The 18,585-nt window shown below is 40.1% G+C and overlaps 1 non-coding gene across 1 annotated transcript; it reads left to right on the forward strand.

The window, feature by feature from the left end:
- The first annotated feature begins 16,520 nt into the window (after positions 1-16,520).
- Positions 16,521-16,627, forward strand: LOC136511797 (small nucleolar RNA R71). The gene has a single exon (XR_010772855.1). It is a non-coding gene; the product is annotated as a small nucleolar RNA R71 (small nucleolar RNA).
- The last annotated feature ends 1,958 nt before the right edge of the window (positions 16,628-18,585 follow it).

Here is an 18,585-nt window from a genome sequence, read left to right on the forward strand (position 1 = left end):
TTTCTATCCAAATATGGACAGAGATACCTTCTTGGTGTTGTTTGACCTTGTTAACCTTTAAATCAGTTCTAAGTGTAAATAAGAAAGTTGTAGGCAATTTCTTTAGCTTTCTAGAACTCTAGTTATTGAGTGTTTGTAAGTTCGGTTATAGTTGAAACAAGTGACTGTTGTGCTGCTATCCAGTTTTCTGTACATGTGCTAGGTGATTGCTTTAGCTTGCTCTTGTTTTGGCTAAACATGTTTGGTTAATTCTTGATCGATGCATGTGTATAATATCTGAACTTAAGTTCACTTGTATGACATGCCTAATATGCTTGCTATCCATCCATAATAGGTTGTGTGATGTTTAGTTAAATAACTCTAGGTGCCTATGTCTTGTATAATCTTGTGTTTGTCTTGAACACTCGCATGTGATGCATCTTTTATTACCATTCTTCATATTCATGCACTTGCATCTTACGTCTCATCTAGGTGCGCTAGATGAACCATGTGAAGGATATGAAGTTGGAGCCTAACCTGAAGATGGTGTATGGTAGACCTATCCCAAAGATGGAAGGACTAAGCAAGTGCTAAGACTAGAGATGTCACCAAGATGGTGTGAGCTAACAGAACTGACTTGTGTCGGATCCTAGGCAAGCCCCTAAGCATTCTAGGCCTCCTATGTTCTTTTACAAATATCACTAGAGTTCTTTATGTTTGATGTATTAGGTTATAAGAGTTGATTGGAACCACTTGATGCATAGAACTACCTTGTCTAGAAATACACCATGAACCCTATGTAGGTCTAGGATCGAATGTATGCTTAGCAATGCTTAGACCAGTAGAAGTCGGGTGATTTCCTATCACTTATGAGATATAGGTGGATACCAAAGCACTGGTTGGCTATATTTGCTATCATGGAAATAACCATGTGTTAATAAATAAAAGGAGACCGGATGGGATTGTGATAGAGATGCAACAAGGCATGGAGGTCTTGGTGCCTATTTATCCCCAGTCTATGTCGGTTAAGGACCGATTCATTGTACGTCATCATGTCATGTTGAACGCATGCCTAGCACTTAGTTGGCTTGATAACTCGTTCTGACCGTGAAGCCAAGTAGCTCAACTCAGGCCTAGGACTTAGTAAGTGAAAGTGCGTACACTAGAGGCCAGTAAGGATGTGCGGGGAGCTAGTGGTGGGAGTCCAAGGGTAGGCCAGGCCTAAACTTCCTTGGTAGACTGGTAGAATCTCTGAGGGTGTGGTGCTAATTAGACCTATGACTATACCTAAGTTGTACCAAAGGTGACCTAAGACTACCTTAGAGTAGGTATGTCTGGGTTTGTGTTATGAATAACTCTCCAGCTAGTTGGAATCAATTTGAGTCGCCTGTCTCTCCCAGATAGTGAGAACTTGATTGAGCAGCGGCAATGTAGCATTAATTGATGGAATTTGTTGGTTATGATGAATATGGAAATGTTACACCTGGCTATGGTTACTATTATATGTTACTAAATGATATTCCAGATGTTTGGCATAGGTTAGTTGCTAATCTAGAGATGAATAGCTATAATTAACCTAGTTACCGAATAATAAAATGTATAGCTCAACTAGTGGCTTTTATGCAAAATTTTGTCAAGCTAGCTCCACCTATAAAGCCTTGCATACTCCTTGGTGTCACTTTATTTCTGGTTTATAATGGATAAGTCTAGCTAAGTACATTCGAGTACTCAGGGTTTTTCCCACCATGTTGCAGGTGAAGTTCTCAGCCTACTGAAGATGGTGGCTAACCGCCAGTGGGCTCGGTGACTCTATATTTATTTCTCATCTATATGCTTTTATCAGAGGATGTCACTTATGCTAGCAATGTATTTGGAACTTGGATTATTGTAATCATTTGAAAGCTATGTTGTTTTCACTAATCGGTTTTAAAACCCAAACTTGTATTATTATTTGTGAACTCATTATAAATATTATTTCCACTATAACTCTATGTATGTGATGTGTATTTTCTTAATCATGTGATCTTGGTAATGATGTTAATTTACCAAGGTCCTTCGTTACACTCGATAGACTATTGGGTTTATATAAGTGAAAGTATGCGCGCTGTCAACATGTTAAACTGGGGACAACCGTACTTGATCTTGTATAAATTGGGCGGTTCTATCACACAGGGGTGGACAATCTTGGCCACTGAGGCTATTATCATGGCAGCCCAGCCCATTAAAGAAGCATTAGCCCTGAGCTGAAGGCTCATCTGAGCCTATGAAGACTTTGAGGCCCCGATGGTCTTGGGGGCTACACCAGCTCCCCAGAAGGAGTAACCTGACCCTACGATCGATGGGCGCTCGGGTGGCGCATCCCCAAAAACCAACCAACTCCCCAGAGTTGGGTCAAGAGAAGCCGAGTAGTGGGCCCAATGAGGGCCCCCATCCAAGGCTCGGTGCACTCTCCACTCCCCAATCTATGGTGATAGGAGGTCAGCCCCAAAAGGCTGACTCGAGAGGATCGAGGCCTGCTACCGTAGCCGTCAGAAAGGCATGGCGCTTTGGATGATCAGATGGCCTTGAGCTAGAGCCTAGTGCTCTTGATCACCAGGCCCACAGTAAGCTTCGATCAAAAAGGAGGGCACCCCTAGGCCTAAGGTCAGTGACTCCTAGATGAGTTCACCGAGCCCTCGCTCGAGTCGAAGACCCATGCGACATAGACTCACTAAGGGATCAACACCATCTTTGCTCAGCCCTAACAGATGAGCAACACCCATCACATTAGAGAAGAAGGCCCCAAGCAGGGCACAACACTCTCCTCAGTGGAAGACATCCCCGCCAAGGAGAGTTCGGTCACCATAAGATCGAATTCAGCCCTTCATCGCCATCACACCAAGTGAGGCCACTGAAGGGCTTGGGGGCTCTTGATGAGATCCAAATATATGGGTATGTTAAGCCTTGGGTCTAATGGTTCCTGGCCGAAGAGGACCCCCCGACCGACCCCTTCAGGATCGCCCAGGGGCTCGAGCGCTATGCCCATCGGGCACGCTCATGTGCACCCTCTAGCAAAGAGAATTGGCCAAGCCTGACTTGGCCATGACCTCTGCCTAGGGCTTAGGGGCTCATCCAATCCCTAGGCTCCCAATCTATGTCACATCTGAGCTAGGCCCTTGGCTCCTGCTTGGCTAATGACGCTAGCCAAGGCCCAGGCGTAAGAAGACAAGCCTCGATCTAATCTCTGTGTAGGAATACAGGAGCACACAAGCATTCATGATAGTTGAGAGGCAGACTAAAGGCTAAAGACTAACGAGTTACAGACTGAAGACTGAAGCAGTCATGAAAATAAAATGAGTTGGTTCAACACAGATCAAAGCCACTCATGACTACTACTACTAAACCATGGGTCATTTGGTAACCGGTTTCTAGCCCCTATTGGTTGGTTTGGCCTATAGGTTTCTTTTTGGTTCTCTTTCTGATCTATAGTGTGGTAAACATGCATAACAGAATTCATCTGATCTAGTCTCGCATCGATCTAATGCCTAACGATGGAGCCCCATAGTTATTCAAATTTTACTACACACGCAAGAAAGTCCGAGCATTGTAAATTTGACCGGGCCTAGACACATCTCACATTATATAGGGAAACCTATTTCATACTAGTACTTTCATTGAATCCATAAAGGAAACAAATATAATTGAAACAAAACAACAAAAAAGCAAAAGCAATAGGAAATCAAAAGCTGTAGAATACACTATTTTTGAGGACCAATTTCAAATGCCTAGAAAACACTACATTTTAGGACAGAGGGAGTAATTCACTCTCACATGTAAAGAGTGAATTACTAGTCTCTTATTCCCAATTCCCATTTGAAAAATGGATTCCTTGATGAAGCCTATAGTCCTCACTACAATACAGAGCCCTAAGTTCCCATACGTCTACAATATTTCCGTAGACACCAGCCTACACAAGGAAGATCGCCGTGCACCTATGCTGGCTGGCGACAGTGACAACCATCCCCACATCATATTATAGATCACCTTGATGGTCAGGTAGGGGCACAACACACACCCGTTGTTGCTTAGCCACCTACTCATGGACCAGAGTGACACAAGCATCGAAGCGGGGTGTGCCTGCACATTGGAGGAAGCATGGACCAGAGCTCGGGCATGGTTCCTTGTTGAGGACCTAGAGCGCTTCATGGGGACAACCTTCATGGGAACTAATGGAGAGGCAAAGGTGGGGACTTTGCGAGGCAGTGCAAGGCTGAGGGATTTTGCGCAACACAAGGGGGGGAGTGAAACAAAGAGAGTGAGGCCAGGCTTTATACACACAGGGACGCTAGGGCTGGAATAGGCTTCTGACGTGACCTGCACGATGTTCACCATTACTAATATTCGAGTAGTGAATATTTTAGGTGGATCGGACCTTCTATCATGGCAGCAGCTAGTTAGAGATGGCTACATGGTTTCATAGGTTCTGATTGTCTACACTCCCTCAGTTGTGTTTGAAGCTGCCACTTCAGGAATCCAACTACCTTCTACTTCAAGCATGTAGCCACACAAATGGTGTAGCTCCTGTTTGTAGCACAGTCGATTAGGCTAAGGTTCTACCCATAGCTAAGTATAAGAGTTACATGTCCAGCCTATTGAAATTTATGCTACTCAGACTATCAGGCGAGCATACGGTTTACAAGAAATAGGTAAATGTCATTTCAGTCGAATATACTAGAGGGACGTGGTCAGGGGAAAAGTTGTGATCGTTTGTTGTAGAGTACACATTCGTGGTATGGTAACTTGTTGCCATCTTTAAGCATGATTTTGGTTAGAATAAATGTCAATCCGAGATCCTCAAACTAGCATGGAATGCAATAATAAGTTCATACAAATAGTACGGATTGATATGAAGCACATTACCTTTATCCAGATCCTCAAACCAACATTGAACACCATTGGGAAAATGCAAATGGGTGAGGGAAGGGGGAGCCAGAAGGTAGGTGATTTATGCAATGCTATCAGATGAGGGAAGGGGGGATGCTCCTTTCATATAGACCATGCACAACTAACATGAGTGAAGCGAATGCATAGGAAAGCTGGACACAAGAAGTGAATCGAGAAAAAGAGCTTTTGACCACTAGGACATGTTTGACAGTTGAATGCCTGGTGCGGTTGTGATAGGTCTTTTCTATACTTATTTCACTCCAATGCAAGCAGTCACAGTAGTCGAGGGGAAGACTAATTGCTATGACACTTTAGACTGTCCTACAAGATCAAATACTCAATGGGTAGACTTTCTTGCATTCGTAGTAAAAGTCAACAACTATGGCTCCATACATCTCAATCGGAAAAGAATCAATAGAAGGAGAATCGGACGATATCTTTTTCGAAACAAATAAAAAGGAAAAAAAAGAGAAAACAGAAATCAAAAGTCAACAGCTATGGCTCCTCCATTCTGCATTACATAGAGGCAAGACTTGTTTAGAAGAACTCCTCACTGCATGGTTCTTTCAAGTTTAACAAATTTTATCGAAGACATGAGTTGGCTTCAATAGAGATCAAAGGCACTCATGAATGTTTAGCATATTATATATAGATCAGATCAAAGACAACCAGAAAGAATTCTGCAATGAAAAGCAACAAACAGGGGTCTAGAAACTAGTTACAGAATGACCAAATTACCTAAGGTATACCATGCTCAATAGATCCAGTTTAACCCACCTAATACAAAGTCCAACAAAAGTTAACACCAACATGCAAATAAGAAGTTCACATATTTGCAAGGGTGTCCCATAGATCAAACCTATTCATGACTACTAATACTACTGATATGTCTGACAAATATGGTTGAGGCTAGGCATGTAGGATCAGCTCCATGTCCACCTTCGCTAAGATGATGTTGGTGGCCTGGCTAAAACTCTCAACCAGATTAGCGATGTCATCATCCTTCGATCATCACAGCATGGAAGAATCAACCCCTGAAGAGTGGATGGCAAGAAGATGAAGAACCTAAAGAATTTGTGAAAGATGAACCTACTCCGCCAAAGTCAAGTCCATAGACCAAGCAGGTATGGAAGGAAAAGGTAATGATCGTCTGTGTCAACATCATAAGAGGTGCAACTATCAAGGTCTCCATCTCCTAGACCGGATGATGCATCCTGAAGAATAAAGGACTCTTCTCCAGCTAAGTCCTATCCGGAGGACTTAAAAATCTAAACCCTCACTATGAGGTAACATCGGTAGTTATCCATATCTAACTTCTCTACATTGCATAAATTATTTGTCACTTTAGCATATTTACTTTTCTGCATTTACATTGTGTTAATAAAAGAAAGATAAAACATTTCATGACTACATTTCATCATGGCATCATAAATCCTTAGCCCCATATGAATAGATCTATGGTGTAAATACCTATGGGAATAGTCACTATGGAGGCATAAAAAATAATAAAAATACCATGCATACATATTTTTCTTTTCTGCATACCAAAATAAGAAAATCCAAAAATATCTAGACAAACATCCTGCTAAAATTCTGCCAAATTTGAAATATTTCCATCCTCGAGAACAACTAATCTCAGGACTGACTGACCACTAACCCCTTGTCCTAATCCGTTCCATGAGTTTTGGTGTTCTTGTTAGTATTTTACAGGATGACTATACATGAGATCAAGAGCAAGTTCACCCGGTTGACTTCATCTCTTTCCACCAAAGCGCACACCCTTTGAGAGAAACCCAACTTCCTGCTGGACGAGAAGGACATCCACTGGCAAATCTGCTCTGACAATGATCACTCAACTTCAATATTCGACCACAGCAAACATCCAGCTTGGGGGAGGAGCATCCCCCTTATATCTAGCTATATACTAGTTAAAAAATATGCAAACTAAAACAAAATAAAAAATTATCTTAGCTAGTTATTTATATTAGTAATAAGGTGTGATCTTAAGAATGACAAAATAAAAAGTGTGTGTCTAGATTTTTAAGATTTAAATAAATGGTCTCTAAGGATAATCTCTTGCAATGGAAATGATGAATAGTTGCTCTATCGTAGTTCCTTTCAAGTACCTAGTTTTTAGCCTTGAATTCTCTTGAGTTTTGGATAAGACTGTTTTCATATAAGAATTTACTCTGAACTTGAAACTCGTGGGTAGCATATGCTTGATCTAAGTCTAGGTGATTGATGGATATGATATGAGAAGGTCTAAGCTACTATTTATCTTGTTCGAAGTGATACTAAAGTTCAGAAGATTTATCTTCTGAAAAACATAAAAATGTTACATGATGAGCTTCAGTATGATAAAACTTGAATTCCTACCAATGCCAAAATATGATATTTAGATTAGGAAAACTTCCACATATATGCTGCTTGTTTTGCATTGAGTTTAGTCAAGCTTTGTTGATCCTTATGAGAGGTTTGTCATGCTCTTAAAATCAAGATCATGTACACAACACCCACATATGCACTACTCCAATATTGGGGGTAGGTGCAAAAATATGCCTTCCATCTAGATCTACCCAAAAATGTTTTACTCCTATACTAGGAGTAAACACCAAAAATATGCCCTATAGGATATCCATCAAATAAATGCTCCAAGGTTTTGTTGCTATCTCTCAAAATATTTGTTACAGAAAAGAAGCATTGGGCTATACAAAAGTTATTCATAAAAAATGAGTTAAAAAATGGACCAATGTCCTAGATATTTAAAACAATGGGTACTCAGATGCCCGCCTGAAAAAAGAGATGAATAAGATAGCCCATGTTTTCTTGCAAAGTTGTTCCCAAGTTTCAAAAGAGAGATATGTTTTCATGGAGCATAGTAGAATTAGGTTAGCCACCATATATATATCCACCAGTACATCCACATACATGCACATCTTGATTTGATTGCATGACTCAACTCTCTTTGGATCCGAGGTTTGACTTTATAATATATTTATTGCAAGTATGCTCTTTCAAGCTATTTCCACTCCTATGAGCTCCACATAAGCCTTAGTTGTAGGAAGAGAAAGGTATAACATCACTATTGACTTGGTAAGGATCCACAAATATCACATATATTGAGTGTCATACAATAGAAGCTCTGAGTTTTATTTTGAAAACCTATAAAAACTCTAGAATAATGGTTGAGCAAAGAACTTGAGACATAGTGCTTGACTAAATTGTTCTATCTTTTAATTGCTCAAGACCTAAGAGAAGGCTAAAAAGCCCCATGGTTGAAGGTAATATGGGTAAGTTTGAAACTCAGATCGGTTTATTCTAATTCAGAGGAGAATTTTTGTTTAAATGCATGTGTACTTTTGAGGAGTGAAAGCATTGAAGCAACTCCTGATCCTTTTTTGCTAAGTTTAGCTTTGTTAAGGGACTAGCAAAGGTTAAGCTTGGGGGAGCTTGTTGATGGTAGTTGACAACCATTATAAATCATTAATAAAACATTAATGAGGGCATGAAATCATATAACCAACAAAGGTCTAGTGGTTTAAACTAACAAATTCCATGAGTTTTGGTGAATCTGTATTTTCTGTAGGTTTTTCTAGAATACTATCATGGTTGACCTACATGTCAGGATTAATTGCGCCTATCCACAGTGAAACGGACACCAGAAGGTTCTAGAAGACTCAAGAGGACTCCACTACTAGAGCGGAGGACAAGACGCCTAGCCCCACCTGTAGGCCACCTAGCCTCTAGGTGCCCACATGTCAGTCTCCATTTCTATGTTGGTTCTCCACCACCTCCTAGGTTGCATCTATGCCATTTATTCAAGTCGGTTTGATCTAAGGGCTCAAGATTGATGCTCTAGCCTATATATAGCAACCCCTGCCAGCCCCTAGGCATATCCCTAGTCTTCAAGTCATTTGAGAAGACATAAACCCCTGCCACCCCCTAGGCATATCCCCAGAAATCCTCAGAGCTCCATCAATTCTAGGGCATAGCTAGTTAGGCTAGGTCTAGAGGGAGGCAAGCAGGCTTCACTAGGATTTCTGATCGTGTCAAGAGTGTGGTTTGGTATAATCTTTGTACCCCTCTCTTTTGTATCTCTTATTACTTTTATATGTTTGCTACAATTGTTATGACCTTGTTATTCATATCATTTAGGTTCCTAGTTATAATGTTCATCGTCTACTTTGATTTTATGCTTAGTATAGTTGCATTATTATCATGTTCATGCATAAGTTCGTATAGCGCTCACTCTAAGGATCCATGGGTGGGTGGTTGACATTGTGTAAGCATGTTGCTTATATGTTGTTTACCTATGGATACACCCTATATTCTAGGTCATGTGGTAGATCGCGGATGTGACACTCCCATTGAGTCCTTTGTAGTCCACTCCATGAATATAGGTGCACGTAGGATATGATATGTTTATGAAGGAAGACAAGCTCCATTCTTAATCTTCCTTAGTAATATCCCTTATGTGTAGATATGACGATGGTCTTAGCATTGGCTACTCGGTATAATTGCACTAATCAATGTATGCTTTGAATTATAATTAAGAATGACTTAGAAATTATTCCTCTAATATTCTACCTGACCATGCTAATGCCATAGAAAGGAGTACGCTGAGTGATTTATCTTTATCATTGATCCATACTTATCATATATATATCTCTTATCCTATGACTTACCCCTGTTATGAGTAGAACATTGGTTACGGTTTACTTCTCCATCAAAAGTATAAGCTATCAATACATGTCCATGCTAGACCTTCCTTGTGGTAAAAATATAAATAACGATATCTAGAATACTCCTGGGTGAAGTGCTACAATGGTATATTATCTGTGCGCTTGCAGATTCCTTTTCATATCTATATATATTCTTTCTAGTCACATGAAATAATAAAGAACTACTTAGTATCATTCTAGTAGTAATACTAAGTAAAAACAACAAGCATCTCTGGCACCATCATTAGGGATGACAACCTAGTACAAGTAATGCTAAGAGATGTAGGCATATCATAGGTGGCTACTTAAAACAAGTACCAAGTTAATAAATACCAACAGCATCGCGCGTGACTTCTATCTCACCACGTAGCATCTTGGCGTTTAGCCTGGACGATGACAACAACGCTTGGACCTTGCGGTAATCCTTCAATAATTGATGGTAGTCTAGTGTCGTTAGAGTATTCGTGCTCTTCTAATGATTCACCCACTTTAGAACCAGAGTGCTATGCGGGAACAACTTTCATCACTGAAGAAGCCAAATTCATCATAATTTTAGTTTTATGATGAATTTATGACAAAAAATGGCTCACATAGAAATCGCATCATAGAAGTGTTGTGGCATGTGTGGCAGGGGGCAACCATGCTGGTGGATGCTTCTGTTGGAGATGCTTTCCACGTTTACATTGTATAGCCGGTTGCATTGGAGATAGGTTTGGGTCATGTGTCACCTTCTTATTACACAACATGGCCCTCTCTTGTCCTTGCACATTTTAGGATCTAACTGGACCACATGTCAGGGTCCTAGTTGTTCCACTTGCCAGGTTTTTATTAGCACACAAGTTGCATTTCGATTGGAGTAGGTGTCACTTCTTCATTGGACCATGTCTCGCATTTTTATTGGTCCACATGGTGTGACCACAATACCTCAAGTGTCTTTCTTTTACTCAACCACATGTCATGATGTTGTATGTCCACGTGTTAGTATTTTATTGGGCCACATGACACACCCTGAGCAACCCATGTGTCTTTTTTGTATTCAACCACATGGCAAGATGGATTTGTACCACATATTTGGTTTGTATTGGCCCACGTGTCCTATCCTGCCACTTACATGTGTCATTCACTAGTTTGTCCATGTGTCAGATTCTTATTTAACGACGTGTCCTATGCCAGATCTACCACGTGTACACCAATCATTACATGAGAAAAAATGATTTTCAGATCTACATTGCTGCACAAAATGACTACATGCATAATTATATTGAACCTAAATCAAATAACAATAGTTTCAGCTCAGCAGCAAACCACTAATAGAGTTCACACATCAAGCCACCATAAGTTCACATAAAAACAACAAACAAACCACATGTTCACTACATGAACAAGACTGAGAGTTACTAGCTCTTAAGAGCATAATATGCTCATGGAGCTTATTATACTCCTCCTATTGCTGTTCCTTGTACTCCTCAAACTCCCTTTTAGTGTTTTCTGCCTTTCTCTTCAGTTGAATGTCAATAGAGGATATACATACTTACATATGGCTTGGCCACAAATTCATTGAGATGTTCGATCTGTTGCTTGTAATGTTTCCAGTGTAGGAGAATTGGTACTTGAGACCTGACAACTACACCTGCCTCTGAGGCAAACTTGGTAGCTTGCAATGGATCTTGTGGCCTTTTGTTCCCCCTAACAACCAAGATGGGCAACCTTGTTCCCATTGATTGGGTGATTTTGTCAAGCCAAACTCCCTTAGTTGATTGCCTTGACTTCATCGCTCTTCTCTACAATGGTACTTGTTGGCATTTCTTAGTGCAATCACCAAGTATGGAGATGGAATCCATCCCTAGCAACGGTGCCAGAAATGCCTGTTGGTATTTTTAGCACCATCACTAAGATTTGGATAACTCTTAGCAACGTCGCCAAGGAACACCAACATGATAGTTCTTAACGATTATAGAAAATATCCGCAAGCACATGGATCTATCATTATAGCATTTCACCTAGAAGTATTCAGGCTATCGTTATTTATATTTTCCCAAAAGAAGGCATGGTGTAAAGATTCTAGTATAGATATGAACAAGATTACATGCTTGCAAAGTGAACCAAAGTCTATGACAGGGGTAAACATGGCATTTTTAGGATAGTGGACACACATCTGGGCCAACCTCAAGGATAAAAGAGAAACAAATAATAAAAGAATGTTCCTAAGTGGAGCAGGCTTGTTCTAATATAGCCATGCAACGAATAGTTGATGATCACATAAATTACATGGTTATAGCTAAAGCTAGGCATGAGTTGGGTCATAAGGCCACCGACTACTAGTCTGCTAGCAACCTCATGTGATAATTTAGATTCCTACACCCTACCCAAATATGGGGGATTACAAGGGACGGAATAGGGCTGTCACCACCTGCCGCCTACCCCTCAACCATGAAGTAGGAAATGCATTCACCTGTTCTGATGTACCTGAGCACCATGCCCGATTACATAGAAACTACCCAAGTCTCCCTTGTCTCTGACCCTACGGATCAACAAGTAAAAGACTTGGGCACACCCGAAGGTACGATGAACTACCACCTCAACATAGCTCTAATTCTATTGATATGTCATATGAATGATTAAGCATAATGTTTTACATGTTAAGTTCATAACATATAAACTATATGCTAGTTCATATGTCAAGATCATAACATGAAAACTATACTCTAGATCAATAGCACAATTATATTGATAAAATGAGAGCAAGACTGTTGGCATTTCTTAGCGTCACTACCAAGTCTAGAGATAGAATCCATCCCTAGCTGTGGCGCTAGAAATGCCTATTGGCATTTCTTAGAACCATCACTAAGATTTAGTAAACCTTAGCGACGCCGCTAAGAAACACCAACTACGATAGTTCTTAATGATTACAGAAACTAATATCCACAAGCGCATGAATCTATCGTTGTAGCATTTCACCTAGAAGTATTCAGGGTATCATTATTTATATTTTCTAAAGAAGGGATCGTGTAAAGAGTCTAGCATGGATATAACAAGATTACATACTTGCATAGTCAACCAAAGTTTATAATAGGGGTAAAATGGTATATTTAGAATAGTGGACACACACTTGGGCCAACCACAAGGATAAAAGAGAAACAAAGAATAAAAGAATGTTCCTAAGTGGAGCAGGCTTGTTCTAATATAGCCGTGCAAAGAATAGTTGATGATCATACAAAATACATGGTTAGAGCTAGACCTAAGTGTAAGATGGATGGGGAGATCTACGAACACTGGTCTGCCAGTAAGCCAAGAAGACTTTACAAACTCCTACATGAATACCCAAACGTAGGGAATTACAAGGGACGGACAGCACTGTCACCACCTATTGCCTACCCCTCAATCATGGAGCACCATCATATCCAAAGGCTTCTGTGTACCCAGGCACCATGTCCATGTGCAAAAAAACTACCCTATCCCTCTAGGACTCTAACCCTATGGATCAACAAGCATAGGAAATGGGCAAACCCAAAGGAACAATGATCCACCACGTCAACTTAGCTCTAATTCTAATCATACAAGTTGTATGAATGATTAAGCATAATGTTTTACATGTTAAGCTCATAACATTGAAACTATATTCTAGTTCATATGTCAAGATTATAACATGAAAACTATACTCTAGTTCAATAGCACAACTATATTGATAAAATGAGAGCAAGACTTTGGAAGAATTCTTAATTGTATTCATACCAAAGATCCTTTCTTCCAAGGAGCCAAGCTCTCCATGATAGCTCTTGCTAGCTCACAAAATACTACTAAAGTAAAAGAGTAGAAGAATGTGGTAGCGCGGTAGAGGCTCCAAATGAGGTGTGTGTTGAAGGAGAGCTCCACCCCTCTTCTTATACTAGCTGATGGTCGGTTTGGGGGAGATAAAACAAGAAAACATCTTGAACTGACCCAGCATGCCGCCCTGGTCTGGCGCGGTCATACCCACCCTGGGCTGCCTTGGTTGCCATCACCTTGCTCTGGTGGGCTCCTGGCTAGGCTTGGGTGGCTCCTACATTGGTGCTTGGCCCAGGTTTGGCGTGTAGGTGGGCTTTCTCCTTTTATTTCCATTGTGCATTTCTGCTTGTCTAGTTTTTCACTTGTATTCAAATATATGTCCTACAAAACATGATTCTTCCAATACAAGTGGAACTATGTCAATAATAAATGCATATGTGTCATAAGTTTGTTTATTTCTCTTGTTTTGGATATTAATTGGTGATCAAATATGGTCGTTAAGGACCGCCAACAAATCCCCCAAGCTTAACCTTTGTTTGTCCCAAGCAAATACCTATTGATTCAGAGTTGCTACTATGCCAAATATATTTCATAAGTGCCATGCCTATAATAAAGTATTCTTCCACAATTTAAATAAGTTGGCATTTTTATCCACCCTTTACCTTGATCCCTGTGGGGGCATATAGCTTTTCCAAGTTCTTGGATAGTTGCAAGATAGAACGGTTATAACAGAATCACCAATCATTCATTCTTCGATCAACTATCTGTCCGGAGGTTTTATGAATGTTTGCAAAGAAAATATAAGTTCCTCAACTGATTCACTCAATCGCTCAATATGTATGAAGAACCTCACCAAGGCATTTGATATTTTGCCTTCTTTTCATCCTACCACTAAAGGCTTTTTGGTGGAGTTTTGGGTAGGTATGAAAGCGAGGCATACTTGCATCACATATTTTGCTAAGTCAAAAACTGGACCTCAAGGAGATGCAAGTGATACACTTTGATCAAGACATGCAAGTGTGTGGAATTTTTATAACTTCCTAATTCTAAAAATATTTTTGTACTCCTTTGATCATGAATCTCTCTTTTTGTAGAAATGCTTTTTATTCAAAAGTATGGGCTATCTTATTTTTTTCATTTTCTTTTCTTCATGCTCTTTGGTATGCATTTTTTCTATCATGCCTTTTGGCATGGATATTTTTCTTTTCTCTTTTTTAGCATAGCCCATACTTTTCTTTTTGCCATATGAAACTTTAGAGAGAGAGATGCATGACAAATAAATGGAGTAATTATTTGGTGGATGGAATAAGCATGTTTTTGCATAACTTTCAATGTAAGAGTCAGCATTTTATTTGTGGGTGTATGTGTGTCTTGATCATGGGTGCATGACGAGAATATCAAGGGTCACAAACAATTTGACAAAGCTCAATGCTCAAACAAGTAGCATATGACTATGGTTTTGTATTTGAATTTTGTCATATGGCCTTGGTAGGTATTCAAAATCATTGAGGAACTTTGAATTTTAGCATTTTTGAAATTGAAAACTCCAGATGTCTAGTCTCCCTTAGAACAAAGTCATAGCAAATTCTATTTATACCATATCATAACTCACAACAATTTAGAAAAGGAGCATGCACTTGCAATGCACAAGTTTTCAAGTTTTTAGGATGAGACATTTTTAACCAACAAACTTAAATCTTGGGGAATACTAAGTTATAGCCTAGACACAGATGAATTATAGACAGAGTAACTATTCATCATTTCAACTTTAGGAGAAACTAAACATTCTTAAAACACATATGTAGAGTGTAATTCATATTTTTGTTGTTTTTATCATATTTCATTTTTGGTATTTTTTAATTTTTAGATTTTTTAAATGCTAATAATTAAATTAATGCATAAAATAAATGCAAAAAATAAAAAATGCAAAAAATAAAAGATACAAGTTATCTCTACGGGGGTTATCCCCCAAGCTAGCTCAAGGCCAATTGCTTGGTGATGACTCCGAGGTATGTTATTTACTTTATTGCATATATAGTTTTAATTGGTTTATTCCACCATGTCTATACTTAGCAATTTTAGTTCAATGATCAAACTAATATTTTAATTTGATCAAGATAGGCTAATCAACCTAAGCATTATGCTTATTTTGAAAAGCCTATGAAATATGATCGATCAAAAACCATACTCCAAACCAAAGCATACTTGAATAGAACATGGAGGGATAAACAAGATTTATTCAAGTGAAGATATATGAAAAGGTGAACTAATTCTTAATGTAGATTTTATTTTATGCATTATAATTATCTAAGTTTAGCACTTTTATTTTATAATTATAAAGGATAACTGCCGATTTGCCTTCAGCAAGGGCTCGACATTTATAGTCCATCGGCAAGACTTCTCCTCTATTGCTCTGGAGCTGCATGAACAAACTCGGGGGGAATTCTCGGGATGCCACAGGATTTTCCCCATGTTGTTGACAGGAATTGTGGCAGCTATTTGAGCTATTTGTGTTTCAATCATTTTATTAAACTTAGTTGATTCTTTACGGAGGAGGACAAACTTTCAATTTTAGAATTTATATTTTCAAACATTTTATCATTAAATGTTAACTTTTTAGAAATATTTTGATTTATTTTTGCTTGGCCTAAGACCATGTCTTTCAAGGAAGGTTGATTCGAATTGAAATTCAAATTACCTCCTTATGGGCGGGATTGATTATTCCACCCATTGTTATTTTGTCGAACCCCGTTATTGATATATGCAGCGTCTTCACGAGTCTCGAGGCAATCATTCCCCGAATGTCTGACTTCTCCACTGAACTTCACAAGTCATTTGTCAATCTGTGGCCTAAACGGTGGCCTTCATGGCTTCCTTCTTGTGGGCCCTTTCGTTTAGTCTTTTCAATAATAGTTCCCTTTTTGCGGCAGCATATCCGCCTCCTTCATGGTATGCATGCCTTTTTGTTGTTTTCTTTCTTCCCCCAACTTTGATTTGATACCATTTTCTTGATGAGAGCCATGGCTCCATCTATGGTGAGGGAAAGAAATGCGCCTCTAGTGGCGACATCTATGTGCCCTTCGACATGGATGTTAATCACTCGTAGAAGCTCTGGAGCACGAGCTAATTTCTATCCCGTGGTGCAGGCATGCTTAGATGTAATCCTATAGCCTTTCCCACTCCTCAAGAATAGATTCCATGGAATTCTGTTGGAAGTTTGAAATTTTCCCCCTCAGGGCATTGGTTTTGTCCATGGGAAAGAGTTTCACAAGGAACACCATGGAACATTTGTCCCATGTGTTGATAGCTTCCTTTTCCTTATAGAACCACTGTTTTGCCTTCCTCGCGAGGGAGAAGGGAAACAGGTAGCGCCTGATGCTTGTTGGTGCGACATCTTTTATAACAATGGTGTCGCACTGCTCAAGTGTTGGAGGTGTGCGTTCGCATCCTCTCTAGGCAAACCATAGAACTGGCTTGCCTGCACCATCGTTATGTGGCTAGTCTAGAGCTTAAAGTTTCTGTTGTTCGTGTTGACAGCGGGCCCAATGGGCACGTTGGCAACAGCGGGGGTGGAGTAGTCACGGAGTGATTTAGACATGGGTTGAGTAGTGGATGGTGTGGGGGTGACTGGTTCATTTGTTGGAGGAATAGTGGAGGAAGAAGCGGTGTAGGACCTGTTCTTCCTTAGGAGTGCCTCCGAATTACTGGTGTAGTTTTTCGGCAAGACAAAACTAGTCATGCACTATCCTATTTTCATCCACAACAAGGAGAAAACAAGCAGAGTTAGCCTGCATAAACTTTAACTACCGTACTTGTATGTTGTCATGATCATGTCCTACTAGATTCTTTTGACCTATGCCTTCCCTGGCAATGGCATTAGAAATGCTTGCTAGTATTTCTTAGCGTCACTACCAAGTCTGGTGAAGGTATTTTGTAAACTGGACTAGTAAATTTATATGATTGCCATGCTGCTCTAGGAAGATGATGGTAGCATCCAAAAGACACGAGGATTTATACTGGTTCAGGTCGGATCACTATGCCCAGTCTCAGAGATGATCGAGTGTGTGTTCCTCACTTGAATGCTTTGAACTTATTACAATGGGGGTGCAAGAATAGGTGGAAGAGGTAGGAGAGCTAGGGCTAGGAGATGAACTACTTTAGGAGTTTAGGGGTTGTGAAGAATAATCTAGAATGAAGAAGAATGCCAAGAAGGATGCCCTAGCCACTCTTATATAGAGTTCGGGGCTAGAGCATTACAAAGAAGGAGGTTCTACTGACCAAGGGGTCATGAGCTTGAGGGAGGGGCCTATCTAACTTGGCTTGAAAGCTATGCCATCTTGTGGTTGAAAGGTCCTAATGGCTAGAGGGGGGTGAATAGCCTATTAAAAAAATTCTACAACAACACTTAACAAACCGGTTAGACAATTATAAGGCGAAGCAAGTGTTGCACTAGCCTACTAAAATAGCAAGCCACCTACCACAATTCTAGTTTATATAGTTTCTATCCACACAATAGCAATGTCACTGCACTAAGTTAGTGTGCTCTCAAAGGCTAACTAAAGAGCCACACTAACCAAACTAACAAGCTCTCACAGCTAGCTACACTAAAGAGCTTGACAACTAGTTTGCTGGTAATGTAAAGAGAGTGAGCAATTTGTTTATACCTGCCATGTCGAGGAAGGAGCCAATCAATCACAAGAATGAATACCAATGAAGACCAATCACCTCATAATCAAATGATGAACACAATAATTTTTTATGGAGGTTCACTTGCTTGCCAGCAAGCTACTCCTCGTTGTGGTGATTCACTCACTTGGAGGTTCACATGCTAATTGGCATCACACGCCAAACCCTCAATAGGGTGCCACACAACCAACACAAGATGAGGATCACACAATCCACGAGCAATCCACTAGAGTACCTTTTGGCTCTCCACCGGGGAAAGGTCAAGAACCCCTCATAATCACCACTGATCGGAGTCAGAGATAATCACCACTCTCTGCTCGATGATCCTCACTGCTCCAAGCCATCTAGGTGGCGGCAACCACCAAGAGTAACAAGCTAATCCCATAGCAAAACACGAACACCAAGTGCCTCTAGATGCAAACACTCAAGCAATGTACTTGGATTCTCTCCCAATCTCACACAGATGATGAATCAATGATGAAGATGAGTGGGAGGGCTTTGGCTAAGCTCA

Source organism: Miscanthus floridulus, chromosome 1 (assembly GCF_019320115.1).
Source record: "Miscanthus floridulus cultivar M001 chromosome 1, ASM1932011v1, whole genome shotgun sequence".
Classification (NCBI taxonomy): Eukaryota; Viridiplantae; Streptophyta; class Magnoliopsida; order Poales; family Poaceae; genus Miscanthus; species Miscanthus floridulus.